Genomic DNA, 15,741 nt, shown 5'->3' on the forward strand with positions numbered 1-15,741 from the left:
GTTTTTCTACCAGTTCTAAACCTGACAGAGATAGCAAAGCATAATGTAGAGTAGGGATGCTCTCTCCAACCACCACTGCATGTTAAGAAAACTTGGCTTCAGTAATTTTAAAATTACTATTAACTTATACACACTTCACTGTGTCTAGCTGCTGTCTCAGAAACATCTCTGCAGCTTTCCAGTTGGCATCTTTTACCACATTTACACAAAAACTAAAGGAGTGGGAGGGATTACTTGCTCTGGATGTCATTTCCTGGTTCATGTTCTTAGTTCATGTTACAGCTTAGTATCTTAAGCTGTCCATAATGGGTGGTCAGCAGTAAGAGCCTCAGCTACTGGCAGATCTCCAAGCATCACGTGGCCATGCTGCTGCGGTATTTACAACATAGCTAGGGGCCAAGAAACTGGTTAAAGGCTATTGTGTACATCCAGTTGGCACCTTCAGCTTGCTTACCTCCTAATTCCAACAAATCTGCAGGAATGAGGCCTTGTGGCAAGAAAGGGAGAAGAAGCATGTTGTACAATGCTTGGGAGAACACACTGGGAGCATCCACAGTCACCCTCTGTGCTGTGGGACTGCAACTGAGAATTGCAGCCATATCCATCCAGCTCTGTTGCCTCATGCTCTTTTTTTTTGCCTTTCATTGCTCTTGTTTAGAATCAGCCAAATAACAAAGACTTAGCAATTCTCTGTCAAGGCCATGTGGTCTGCATGTCTGCCCACACATTGGTACTGTTGGTGAGAACAGCTAAGGCTAACAGGCCTTGACTAGAAAAGTAGCTGATAGGCAGAGTGGGGCAGAGTATTGCTCTCTCAGATTTTCTCTCTGTGATAATTGCCTGTTATAAATTATCAAATCGAGAGCCAAACTTATAAGAAAATTTAGCAAAGATTTATTAATTTGTCTGTGAGACCGAAGTTTGGTCACCGAAACCACCGCAGCCAAGGGTCAGCGCTGAGCCCAGGATCGGCGCTGGGTGAACACACGGATCTGACCTCTGCATGTCAGAGTCTCCCCCTGTTCACAAATGCTGCCTCACACAGCGAGTTCTTGTACAGTTTATTCTGCCCGAGGCAGAGATGACCGAATGTTCTTTGTGTCTCTTCACAGGCATAACCGTGGCTATACATGTGCAGAGGTAGACAGTGGTTCAGTCCAGGTGTCTCGATGTTGTCAGTCGACTCTGGAGAAGCCATGTATTCATATGCATCAGGGTGGCTCCCTCAGTTACCTTGGCAGATGTAATCGGCAAGGCGACCCAGGGAAACCAGCGATTATCTGCCTGGAAGCTTCTATTCTTACCTTAAAACCCCGATGTTTATCTTAACGTGCATCTGGGAAATAGATGTATATGAATAAGACTCTGCTCCTGGCCAGGATGGTCAAAAGACATAGTTTGGATTTTACAATAATTTATACATTAATAGCATGAATTATCTCTACCATACACTACATTGCCTCTGTGAGAATCAAAGGTAATTTACTGTCTCTTCATCCTTTTTCCTCTTCCATACCTCCTTAGCTTGTTCCCCTATTAATATTTTTTCCCATTTTGATAATAAAAGCACATAAAATATGTCAAAACTTTCCAAAGCATTAACACACTTCCTGCACAAATTGTCACTTTTCCCTACAATGCTTCTAAGGATTCACTGTGCATTGAGTCTGAGTCCCATAAACATGCACTTCTGCCTCCACATCTGGATTCTCTTGTTTTAGAAGCTCTCCAGGATTTTTGATTTGGATTTACTCCTCCCATAGTTTCATTATTCTCAGTCTTCCCTCTCTGACATTTCATTATGGTAAAAAAGAGAAAGCTGTCACTACTGTACAATGATTATTGTTTCAATCACCCTTTATCTCTGGCTGATTTATATTTCTAAATGTTAGACCAAGGAATAATGGCTGCAACAATGTGAGGAACAATGGCATCCAGTGTCTTACAGAGAGAGGCCGGATCACAGTCAAGAGACTTGGAGGTGAGCCACTCATTAGATTAGAGTTGCAAAGTCTACAGTAGGTTGAATGGGAGAGGTGGAGGGGAAGCTGTGAAAAAATCTTTTTCAAAACGTTTAATGCTTGGCATTTTTGTGGCTTTCCCTCTCCAGGAGCTGATATTGCTAATCCCTTTTTAAAGGTGTTTGAACACCTCTGTCCTCAGGGGTCCACCCATCTCCCAGCTCCACCTCCTTGTTCCCTGCTCCTTTGTTTCTGCATCCTGGTCTAAATCCTTATGGGATCGATAAAGAAAGGAACTGCCTTGGCATTGCACACTGGAGCACCAGAATTCTTGCTGAAGTTGAATAACACTGGTCAAAGAATATTTTAGACTGACTACTTGCCAGGCTCTGGAAGTAAGCATGGCTGGTAAGCTCCCCTTTCCTTCCAGGGAGGCTTTAGAAAGACATTGAAGGAGAGTGCAAAACACAGTGCTTGTAAAACTATAAATTATTCTTACACTAGTGAGGGCCCCTCATTTTGGAGGAATAACTGGGGAAGAATGATCATAACCCATGGTGAGATCTAGCTGTTGAAGATTAGACATTTGCAGGATGATAAACTATTCTGCTGCTGAAAGTGATCTTTTGTCCAAAGGGACAGTTTCCTCCCTTCATGTGGACTATCACATCTCAGCTCAAGTGGAGCTGACCCCATCTGAAAGTGTGGTTTAGAGGCTGTGGTCTCAAAATCTAGCCTGATTTTTTCCAGTTGCTTTTTATTTACCAGCAGAAAATGAATTCACAGTAGGATATAAACACTGTGCCAATACAAATCACCCTGAAATTTCAACAGGATGTGATGTTCCCATTATCTTTCTTGTTATCTGTTCTATGGTGAACCCTACTTATATCTGAGAGATTGTTAAGCAAATAAATATTTTCCACCCTCAGCAGAGAATTGTCACAAATAAATAGATTACTATTTTATTATCATTTTGCTGCTCCTACAAGTTTGTTTACTAAGTGGAAATATGCTACGTATGTTAATATTAGCAAGATACCGAAGTGTGATGGAAATCAGGCAAGTTAGATAATAAATATGTTTGCTTTATGATAGCCAGTGGGAGCCTATTGTGGAGGCAAAAAGAGTTCATTTCAAAACAGGATATGGACATCTCCAGAGATTTACTGAAGGAGTGTCCAGATGCTGGACCCCTCTTCTTAGCTGTAAAGACTGTTAAAGGTATACATTCATTATAGTTTCCTTTTATTTTATAGCCTCACTCAACAAAGTGATAAGATAGCAAATAGCACTGTGTGCATTCAACTCACTGGCAAACAACGTGGGGTAAAGTCAGTCAATAAAGCTAATTGTACCTGACAATCTGGTTAAAAGCATCGTTAGCCAGTCATCAGGACTACTGCTTCACTCAACAGACTCAACCACTAGGTATATCACACATGGACATCTCTGAGGTTTAGGATTAGGTCAAGCCCTTCAAACCAAAGTTGCAGACCTCTTTCAAATGAACAAAAGCAGGCTGGGTTGCATTGTCTGCAGATATGTGCTCTGCAAGGATATGCACCCTCATTCAAACTGACAGTAACAACACTGATGTTATTAATTATACTACCAACATACTGAAATGTGAAAGAACAGACCCCCAAGACAAAAGTTACTCTACTTAGATAAATATGTAATGCATGTGGATGTATTTGCTGTATCCGGACATTTCTAAACACTTTTAAAATAATCCTCACGGGACATAAGCTGCCATTTTTGTCTCATTAAGGCCTGTGTGAAACTGAGGGGCTGATGATGGGTAATAAGATTATCAAGGATTATAGTTACTGAAAATGCTTCTGTGAGGGAGGCACTGGAACAGGTTGTAACAGAGCATGAATGCCCCATCCCTGGAAGTGCTCAAGGCCAGGTTGGATTGGGCTTTGTGCAACCTGGGGTAGTGGAAGGTGTCCCTGCCCATGGCAGAGAGGCTGGAACTAGAAGACATTATAAGGTCCCACCCAAATAATTCTGTGATTCTTTGATTCTCTGATTGTCTGATCATAAGTGTTTTGGAAAAGATAAGGCAAAAGAGATACATCTTATTCAGGGGCTGACACATTTTCAGCCAGAGGTTGGATAGGGAAGAGAAGGCAGTGTGTTTGCCTGCTGAGGTCTCCTGCAGGCTCCTTTGGGATGTTCTCTTCTGAGCCCTCTCTGAGACACCACTGAGCACTGCCCAGTCAGTCAGTCAGTCCCTACATAACAGCACTTTTTTACTAGTAAATTGCTGAAGCTGTTTCCTTCAGGCTTGGCTTCCACCCCATAATCTGTTTAAAGAGTTGAAGAGGAAGGATGACACGGAGAAGTAGAGCGGCACTAAACCAGAGATGTTATCAGCAGCACCAGATAAAGTCATTGCCTGCTCTGGGAGGCAGCACAACTGCATAGTTTCATACTCATGGTCTGGGGATCTCCTCCTGCCTCCCTTGCCTTTGCAAGCAAATCCTGGCCCCTTTGCTTTCCGAGGTCTACCAAAGTACTCCAAAATGATCGAGCTGTGTGATAATGCAATGAGAGCTGCTGTCCTGGCTGTGACAGCTCTTGTGGCTGGGGACACAGGAGGGGAATGTGGTCTGCTGGCATGCAGCCAGGCAGCTGGGGCTGCTACTAGTCTTGTCCTGAAGGCCAGAGGAAATTTTAAATAAATATTCTCTTCAGGAGGGCAAATGCCAAGGCTCAGATTTAATAGAAATATTAATCCCAGAGGGAAATGTGCATCATGTGGGGCTCTCAAAATGAGACACAGACTTCAGAAGATTTTTCTTAATGACATTATTTACGTTTATTTTTCAGTGCTGTGGTAGCTCCCAGGAGCTATGAACCAAGTGCCTCTTAACCTTGGGACTCTATAAACACAGGCTGAAAGGGCGATCTTGTTCCGGAAAGCTTTCTCTCTTTGGCAAGCTGACATCTGAGCCGATGCTGTTGTACTTAAATTGAGCTAGTAAAATATACAGTGAGTGCCTGTTTTTCCAGCTGGGTGCTTACCTGTCTCTCTCTCTCTCTGTCCTGTGCTTGGCCACGTGTCTCTCACCTTAATGGACTGTGGCATTCCTTGTGTGGCTTCCTCATTTCCATTTTCAAGTGTGTGCTCCTAAGGCACCACAGCCATGCCTGATAGTCACTTGGAATAGTGTAAATAATTTTAAACAGGGAAGAAAATGCAATTCCCCCCCAGTTTTCCTAACTTTGTTTCAGCATGTTAGAAGCTTTCTGACAGGGAGAATGATGTTCTCTGAAGGAAGGTATAAAATCTTGCTCTGAGCCTTGCCTCAGCACAGTCTCTGCCCTAACCTGAAATGGGACAAAAATTAGCAGCTTATAAGAGCATCTTTTCAGACTGGATACATCTTGCTTTGTAGGATGGGCATCTGACATGTTCTTGTCTTTCCACATTGTTTATCTCTCGTTTTGCCTGCTATACACAGTAAAAGATATAAACATATAAGATGCAACTTCTGCTTTGGTCAAAGTTACAAGTGTAATTTAATACTCCTTTGGGAAATAAAAAGTCACACAATCTTGATGAAATTAGGTTCCTTCTCTGCATAAATTAGGTCCAAACTACTTTTTATGGTAGCTGGAAGCACCATTGTCACTAATAGAAACATCTCATAAAGAAAAGGTATTTAATTTGTCTCAGTTTATGATGTATGATATTGCTGTAGCCTGGTTTGGCTTGTTAAAGCTAACCTGGAATTGGTAATTTAGATGTTAGGCTTTAAATTAGTGGTTTGAGACAGCTGTTGTGTGAGTGTCTGCGCAGTGCTTGTGGCCCAGCTGATTATTTGCAAGCAGAGCTGGGATCGAGTATTAAAGGCAGGAACTGTTTCAGACACTCTCAGCAAGCCAGACCCTCCTGGTGGTGTGAGGGACTCCCAGAGGAGTCTGTGAGCACCACCGTGGAACTGCCCATCCAGCTCCGTGCATCCCTGCCCTCCTGGCCATCCCTGCCCTCCTGGCCATCCCTGCCCTCCTGGCTCAGCTCCTCTGCCCCTTAGAGCTGAGCTCGGAAACCTGAACAGGATAAAAAAGAACCCCACAAATAAAGCAAATAGTCTGCAGTTGGTTAAGATCCCTGAGCAGATGGCAACAGACGGTGCGGCCTCATGGGGAGGGAACAGCAGAAGAAAGCCAGTGACAGAGAGAGGGATTACATCAGGGCAGATTTGGATCAACCACAGGTGCTGTGGAACAGCACCCTTAGGGACTCAGGGCAGGGATGAGAAATATGAAGGAGAAAGACTGTGCTGCACCCAACAGGAGCTGGAAATGTGAATTGTAGTTTAGCAACATGTAAAATGGGAATTCACCTGAGTGTTGGCCGCACTAACTCAGTAAAACCACTGATGCATTCAGCTCTTCATGAATCTCATGGGCTATTAAAATAAGGTGATTGAGAAGGAGATACAAGTAAAACATAAAGCACCATGAGAGGTATGGAAAAGAGAACAATTATACACCTACTTATTGCATTAGGGACTAAGAGGCACCCACTGAAGTTATCAGGTAGTGAATTAAAAGGAGATGGAAGGACTATGCAGAACTGAACTGGTTGGAAAGGAGCTATGGAGCTCAGATATCCAGGGCCCCAAAGAATTGTTCCCCACAGCAAGATACACTGGTGAAGCAAAAATTATAAGAAAAGTCTTTATATATCATAATATACTTTGGCTTGGAGAAGGTTTCAAAGGTCACCTGGTTCAAGCCCTGCTCAAAGCAGGACCAAATGTGACCCTAGGTTACATTTTTATGTGATAGAGTATAATCAAAATGTCCATATTGTATTGATCTTTGTGTGTATGGACTTTTGATCTCACCTTTCCTAACTTTTGAGTGCTTGAGTTGCTAACAATGCTCTTGCAGTGCACTGGAATATTTCCTGGCACTAGACTTGCAGAGGCAGTTGGGTATTTTGCTGTGCAAGAGTTGCAACTTGTCCTAGCAATTATAAACCCCACCTGCAATTATTTTTAGGCATAAAAGGGTAAGCTGGCTTTAAAAAGCATGTCTTAAGAGCCATATGAATCTAACAAAATTGCAACATTGCCATGAAGTAATGTGCTGGGGCATGTGAGCCTTCGACAGATCCAGTCTGCTGACAGGCTGGATCTTGAGTGGCACCATCTCAGCAAACCAATTAAATAACGGGTGCTGGTTTCCTAAGGGTATGGCCCAAGGGAATTTTGAGTTGTTCAGCTGAAAGTTGGAATTAGCGAGTCAAACTCTTCCCTGAATTAGACTAATTAAATTGTGACCTCAGCTTTGTTACATTCAACTAATACAGGGCCTTACCCTGCAAATGTACAATAGAAGACATCAATTTTCCATCTACTTTTGAGATGAAATCTTTCTCATGTTCTCTAGCTACAATGTGTTTCCAGAATATGATAAGAAAAAAAGTTTGGTTTAATTTGGAATAAAAAGGGATAACTATGGAAGAGGATAATCTACATGAAGGAATGCTTCATGCAGGGCATGAAGTTAAAATTTAGAAAAGTTTAAAGCTATGGATTCATGAACAAGCAGGAAATTACATTTGAGTGTAAACTCAGAGGTCAGTCTCTGATCCAGGTGCAGCTATTCAGGATGGGGGTGCTGTGAAAGGCTACACCCCGCGTGTCAGTGGTACTAACTGGGATGGTGGGTGACACCTTCATGGACATATGACAGGCAGCCTGCACTCACCTGGGGGCTCCAGAACTCTGAAAGCTTCAGAGCATCTCTGTCTCAACTGTCTGTGTAAGCACTGTGACCCTGAGGTCTTTGCAAGGCAGCCTTACTGCAGCACAAAAACAAGATAACTTGGGGAAGGACTGCAAGGAACACATCCAAGTCGTGCAGAACAAATAAATGGTATCAAACTAAAGAAACCAGGAGGCAGAAGAGAGGTGAGTTGACCGAAATGGCCTGTGGAAAACAATACTTGCATATACTTTCTCTCAGTTGTCTGCTGCAGCCTTTAGGGGAATGATATCCCATGGAACACAGAAACCAAGAGGTTTCTATCAGTCCTTGGCCTGGAAGCAAATGGGTGGATAGGAGCAAAGAAGACTAAGAATGGAGTCTGCAGATCCATGAGGATGTGACAATTCCCCTGGCTAACAGTCCAGTGAGGCAACAACAAAGGCAGACACCTCGGGTAAAGCACAGGTCATGGGACTGGGAACAGTGGTGACAACAGCATCAGTAACCCAGTGGTATCTGCTAACCAGAAACTTGGAAATGGTCCAGAATCTACTGGTGGAGATCTACTGGGTAATCAAAAAGGACAGCCACACCAGAAGGAGGAGGCCCTGCAGAAGGAGAGCAGCATAAAGATGAAACACCAAAACATGAAGTGGGTTTAATAGGCATCCCAGGGCTTTGAGGTGCATCTTTCCGCAGTGGGAGTTCACTGAAAGACATGTCCTCAGGAAGAGTTACATACATATCAGGAAAATCCTGTCACAGTGAGTCAGGAAACTTTTTAAAGTAGTATGCAGAAATTAAGACTTGGAGAAAGTCCTTCAGAAGCTGGAGGAGGAGGAATTTGGATGCAGCAGCACAGTGCTTGTTTCTGCACATTAGTTCACAGGCTTCAAGGATAAAATGTCTGCGGGGAGTCACTGAGCCACTCGGGTTTCGCTGCCTGGAAACCTTTGCTAGCGATGGCCAGCATCCAGCAGGTCACACAGCTGAAGATGTCACTGAAGATGATGCTGGTTTTGGAGTTAGTGCCGACCTGATCACCGACATACTGGATTCCTGCCTTTGCCGCAAGCAGGGGAAAGACGCCTTATCCGTCTAAATTATTCACCAAAACTTCGGCTCTTTTACCCCGTGCCTTTGCTGGGGGAAACAAACAAAACTAACAAGCAAAACCAACCAGATAGCGTTTGTTATCAGTGTTTACAGTGTGCTTCATTCGCTTTGGCCCCAGCAGGGAAGGGGTGCCTGCCGAGCCCCGGCCGTGCCCGCCGAGCCCCGCCGGGCGGGCGGAGCCGCAGCGCCCCCTGCCGGGCACGGCCGGGTCACTGCTCTTCCCAGCGGCGCGTACGGGGCTGTGCTTCGGGTTCAGTGTGAGAATAAGGCTGATAACACACTGATGTTTTCAGTTGTTTCGCAGAAGTGCTTCCACCAAGTGAAGGACTTCTCAATTTCCCATGCTCTGCCAGCCAGCAGGTGCGCAAGAGGCTGGTGGGGGCGGGGAGAGAATGGCTAGGATAGCAAACAACTTCTTCTCCCCCCCCCCCCCCTTCTTTTTATTTTTTATTATTTTTATTTTTATTTTTTATTTTATTTTCTATTATTTTTATTTCTATTCTATTTTTATTATTTTTAGATTTAGTTTTAGTTTATTATTATTATTACTACTACTACTACTACTACAACTACAACAACATTAATTTTGTCAAAAAAACAATTCTTATCTCAATGCATGACTTTTTTTTTTTTTTTTTTCTGGTTCTCATCCACATGAGGGGACAGGGTGGGGAGTGAATCAGCAGCTGTGTGGTACTTAGCTGCTCCCTGGGGCTAAGCCATGGCATGATACCAGCAATTACGTTTTTCCCCTTGAAATGCTGTTGCTGTTTTACTTTTACTAGCACAGCTCTTGGGAGGAAATGTATTTTAATTTCTCTGCTAGAGATCGCATAAATACCAGGTAAATTTGGTTTGTAGGTTAAGAGGAGATGGGGTTTATGACAAATTTCTCCAAGATCTACATTTTGGTTGCTGAGTTTCATTCAGTTGTGGCAGTTTCCTGTTAAGCCAGGGTTTGAACAAAGTTGTTTTTCTGCCTTTCAGGTCCAATGAGATCTTACTAAGACAGAATAACTTTATCAACCATAAGTTAATAATTTCATAATACTAATGGTCCAGAGTGCTTCATGAATTATGTTAATGTGCTAGAACTGGATTACTTTTTTAAAATTCTGCTTTGAATCATTGCCCCATTTCATTATTTATAGACGTAGATGTCACTTCGCCTGGGAAAGAGCTTCAGGGCACTACTACATTCCCTGCTCAGACTCATTCATTCCAGCCTTGCTTGTCACTGTGACAGGCCTGGTGTTGTTACAGGTCTGATCTCCTGCAGCAGCAGGCAACTGTGACCATGTAATTGCTCTCCTTTGCCCATGTGGTCAGAGAAGTCTGGAAAACCAGTGGTTAGGGTGAATGCCCCAGAGAAAGCAGTATTTCAAAGCCTGAGCAAACTAGTGAGCTGGGGAATTTATTTGCCCAGAGTTGTTAGTTTTGATTTATTTGCTTCTACGGAACTTACTGACCACCACTGAATGGTTTTTGTCAAATGGTTTCAACAGTGCTAAATTGTTGTTGAACAAAAGACATGCACACCTTCTCCCAGCTGGTGTGAAAATTAAGTGATTTAAGCCTCATCTGTCCTCAGGATTTGCTCTGAATTGTTCAGAGTTTGCCACATTGGATGATACAGACTGCTTTATTGTTTAGGGTTTATATGCTCCGAATTGCTCTAAATTGACACATTGCCACCTCTTTTTCTTTTAAAATGAAGAAGTGAAAGAGCATGGACTACTAGTATTGAGCATTGATTTCTCTCCTCACCGGCTCTTTCTAGGAAGCTCAAACTGGATCTTTGGGGCTCCTGGTGTGATTGCCACCTGCAGGCATGTGTGCTGCAATGCTTCCTGCAGGAGGATGTTCTGACATCTATCCTCAACCAGGCTGAGATTTCAAACCCAAAATCTTTCATGAGTTTCTGGATAAAACCTTCAAAAAGGGAGGTATTTAATATGGAATCAGTTTAAATCATAGCCCTGCTTAGAATAACTCAGACTTTGAACTAGATTTGCAGATGTTTGACTTTCTGCAAGTCTCTTGGTGGGATCTGAGCCAGACTACATTTTTCTGACTGCAGGTTTTAGTGACTAATATCTCTTTAATGTCACTTTTATGCATACTATATACTTGCCATAGACCACACTTGCTGAAGCCAAATAAAAAATAAAAGTACAAGTGCTACATGGAGTTCAAATTTTGAATTCTTCACAGAAATGTTGACAACTGCTCCTCCCTTTTCCTGCAACTGCCCACACAAAACCATTCTCTGTGTCACTGTTAGTGTTATTAGAAATTCTAATCAGAACCCCTGAAAATTATTTGAATGCAATAACTATACCCATGTGTATAAAAAGTGCATGTACATATATGTATGCACACAGTCTCACACACACTTACCTGTCAGTCAAGAGGAGGGGACAAGTGGTGTCTGCTTTTGAGACCAGCTTTTCTGATCATCAGAAAAGCTATTTTGAATCCATAAAAGCCAGTCTCAGGAGAATTTCCAGCCACTGCATTTTCCAGCCCTGAGACTGGATTCATATCTCAGAGCTTGACTAGTAGAAATATTTTGATTACAGGTCTAATTGCTAAAATAAACCCCAAATGTCTGGATAAGTAAAAGCCCAAGCCTTTTATGTAGTTTTACAAAGATGTGGGTGATGCATGCCAAGCATTTTATTAGCAGGGAATAAGTAATTATTATGTGGGTTTTTGTGTGCTGGAACATGACTGTGTTCTGGCCAATTTCAAAGGTCAAAAAAGGCAAGTGGTGATGAAGTGTGCACATTTTACTGATGTTCATTTATATGGACTTATGTTGCTTAACTGAAATTTCTGTGGTTGTGAGTCATGTAGACCTTTGGAGCAATTATTTCTAAAGCTCTGACACTTCACAGTGATATTGCTAGGCCTGCAATGACCATGAACAACAGACCAAAGAAGGGAAAAATTATGGCTTAGGTAAAAAGGCAAGAAAGAGATGCAGAGCAATTAAAAGGATGAAGAGATAAGGTGGGTAGATTTTAGTGGAGGTGGGGGGAAATGGACGAAGCAATATTTGTATTGAGATTAAAAATAAAATGGAGGTAGAAAGCCCTTAGCAAATGGCTGACGTTGATTTAATCCAATGTGACACATTGATCCATGTGATTATGTAGCAATTTTATCAAAACAACAAAAAAAAAGCCCTAGAGTTTAAATACTGTATACTTGGTTATGAGCTGCTCTATCATATGACTGATTTAGGCAAACACATTATTCCTTTAATGCCAACTTTGTAATGTCAGTTAACTGGCTACACTGAAGACTTAGAAACTGTAACTGCTTGGCTGAGCTGACCACCCAAAGCCTATAAAGCTGAGGGTTGCTAATCTCAGTCATGGCTTGAGGTTGCTATCAAGTCATCCACATCAACCAGACCCCTTCAGGCCACTGGCCCCAGTCCCACACATTTGGTATGGTGTGATTGTTTGTCTGCAGTGGGGCAGATGTACCAGGGCTCCTGTGGAAAAGGGGACCTTAAATCATCCTGTGTTCACAGGCCTCCTTTCCTTGCTCAGGATGAAACTCAGTGCTTCCCATTAAGATTTAACTTTGGCTCTGAGACAATTCCTCAAGCATTTCCTAGGGAAATGTTTCCATGTAAAGCAGGGACAAAAGTGTCTGCTGAGCCTTTACTGGCAGAAGATGGCTGACTCCAGGTGTAGTTATTCCTGCTCAAAGGACACGCTGTGGAGAAAGTAAGTTTTCTGTTAAGTCTTTCCCAGACTTATTTTGCAGAAGGGCAGTAGAAAAAAAATCCTTAGGAAGATGTAAAGATGGAAAGAATATAACTCCCACACAGCCAGCCTACAATACTGCTCCTGTAGCTAGGAATGCCTTCGGGTGCAGGTAGAGCCAGAAGTTGCTGACTGGTTACTGTAGTGCTCAGGGCTGTAGATAGACATTCTTGCAAATCTCGTGGAACTCAAAAGAATCTGCACAGGCTGAATGGAGGCTACAGCAGTTGATCTTGAGTTGTTTTTATCCTGCATCACAGATGGAAAGAAGACAGTAAAGGAATTCTACCATGTGGGTGTGCCTGTGGTAGGCAGGAAACACCAAGAGAATAGAGATGTTCCAGTTCACCAGTCTGCGGAGGTTTCTGATCTGCTTTTTGGCACTTTAAGGGATTGAACTGGTTCAGCAGGCAGGATGTCATCTGAGTTCAGAGAATCTAATAAAAGAAGTCATACCTGTCAAGGTCTTTTTTTTTTTTCCAAAAGGCTGCTCTGAATCAATACCCTGGAGATAACAGCATTGAACATGACTAGCTGGAACAAGGGCTGTTTTGATAGTTATGAATTCATGACCTTCTCCCTCAGTAACACTGTGACTTGAAGCTGAAATATTCTTGGTGACTGGAACAGTGAATCTCAGAAATGGGGAGGGAGGGGGGAGTCACACAGGGAGGGAGCAGATGAAAGGCCATGGGTCATAGCAGGGAGTGCACAATGCCAGCAAGATTAAATTTCCTTCAACCTGTTGTAGCCACTTTTCATGATCCTATGGGATCCTTTGTGGATCACAGAGAAGAGCACAGCTGTTATTTTTTACTGTGGCCAAGCAAGCTGTCTGTCCCTACCAGAATAGGCCACCACATTTTTTTCTCTAGTTTTTCTTCTCTTCCTTTCATGTGTGTTACAAGCTGAGAACACCACTGAATAAAAATATAAAATAAGTCATCAGAAGTGTGATTATTTTCTAAAGATAAGTGGAGGATGAAATGATCTCAAAATAGCACTGTCTTGACTAGATCTTCCTTGTGAATTATCAAACTTATTATTCAGGACACAGAAGTACTTCTAACTCAGAAGACTTCATTACAAAGACAACTATGGATGAACATGCACATAACAGGTTGTCACGACCCCAGCAGCTGAGAACACAGATAACAGGCTGGAAACCTTTCCAACCCCAGCACTGCTGGTTCCAATCCAGATACTGGCACAGGTGAGTCTCCCAAATGTAAACCAGCATGTATTCCTGATGGCTTTTCATTTGCCTCTATTAATTGATGAGGGTTTCACTTCAGTGTCTGGATGACCTCTTAGACATGGAATAAAGGCTTTTTCTATGGCTGAGTCAGGGCAGAAAATGGTAGTGGGGAAAATCAGTGACTTTCAGCCACTGTGCATTTCCCACAAGCCAATGTAGCAGCTGAGACAGAAGTTGTCAGGACCATTTCAAGTGCTTTGGAAAGACATGTGCTTATTTATTGAAAACCTTCTGCAAGTCATAAAGAAATAAAAAGGAAGGAAAGTATAGAGGCAGCTGGTGCTTATAGCAAAGAGATTATTTTGCTGTAACAAGGGTTTGGATAGAGTTGACTCTTCAGAATGACACAGGGGAAATAAGAAAGTGCATGCAGCTGATGGCCCTTTCTCTGGCTGGATTATGTCCTGTGAGTTAAACCTGAGAGTTCTTGACAACATCCTTGTTTTCACTGTGACATATGCTTAGACAAGGAGGAAAAAACTGATAAACAGCCTCAACCAGATCAAAATATACAAGAGCATTTGATGCTAGCAGGAGATCAATCTATCTTTTCCTTTCTGCAAAAGCTTTCTGGAAGACATCCAGCAGCCTCTAATTACAGCAGCTATATATATATCTATCTATATATATATATATATTTATACACATGCATTTTTCAGGCCTTTCTATTCTAATGGTTTTTAGCATTCTTCCTTTTTTTCTTCTTTCTTTATTTAAACTAATGATATTGCTGAATATATACTTAATTGACCCTTCAGGGTATTAAACTAACTGTCTGAACATTTAGGAAAAGCAGCCAAGTCTGACCTTGTGTCATAAAATAAAGGAGCTTGCCAGAGCCTGGACATAGAAGCCTTGTGCATGAGAGCTTGACCAAAACACAAGCAGAAATCTGATAGCTGAAGAAATATCCCACAGTTAACAGCACGTAAACCAAAGAACCTCTGTGAGATTAAGTATCAGGTGCTATTACACTCTGCTGCACTAGGACATCTTTTTGGCTCAAAGACCTATTTATCCTAGAGCCCTTTACCAGGCCTGTGCTGAGTGTAAATGCAGACCGTCTCTACACATAAGGAGGCCTTTATTTTCTTGTAGTGAAACAGAGGTGCAGCTATGACCCTTGCTGGCCCTGGTTCCCACCTCTTCCCAGGGCTCTCCTCAAGCAACTGACTGACTGTTTGATGTTTGGCACACCAGCAACAAGGGGAATTTGTATTTGGTTCTGTTGAGTCTTAATGAGACCTTTATTATTACTTGTCACTGTCTCTACTGATGCTGGAGCTCAGGGAGTTTTTTAAACACATCAAGGCAATTTAAACTCTTACCCCCAGGCAAATTGCCCACTTTGTCTGATCACAGCCTCTGTGCTGATATAAAGGTCCATCTGTGAGACTACACAGACAGCTCTTGTAAAAGCCCCATTGCCCTCGGTATGTGCTTCAAATGTTATGTACTTAGTACCAGTCAATAGCTTCTCGGCTGCTGGAGTTTTCTTAGGGCTCTGTGTTTGTGTGTGTCTTTATCACCACAAGGGCAATATGTATTCTTTGAAAGAGCTAAGTAGCTTTTAGCAAGATATTAGAAAGGTGAGGTGGTAATAATAGCCACTGAGTGGCCTTTCTTGTCAACCGAAGTGCTATTGGAAGGATCTTGGCATTTTACACCATACAACTGCTGTGTTTAGAATAGGAGGGCTTAGAAACCTTCAGGTGCTAACTGTGCAGTAAAACCATACAAATAAGTAATTTGTAGTTTACTGTCTGTGGTTAAATTAAAAAAAAAAAGCTTGAATTCACCTGTCTTGAAAAAAAAATTGAAAGCGAACAAATATTATATGTGTAGCATTAGAGATTGTTTTTAACTTATCAAGCAAGAAAGCAGTTTA

The sequence above is a fragment of the Agelaius tricolor genome, unplaced genomic scaffold (assembly GCF_023055355.1).
Source record: "Agelaius tricolor isolate 1412-34295 unplaced genomic scaffold, bAgeTri1.0.p SCAF_1, whole genome shotgun sequence".
Taxonomy (NCBI): Eukaryota; Metazoa; Chordata; class Aves; order Passeriformes; family Icteridae; genus Agelaius; species Agelaius tricolor.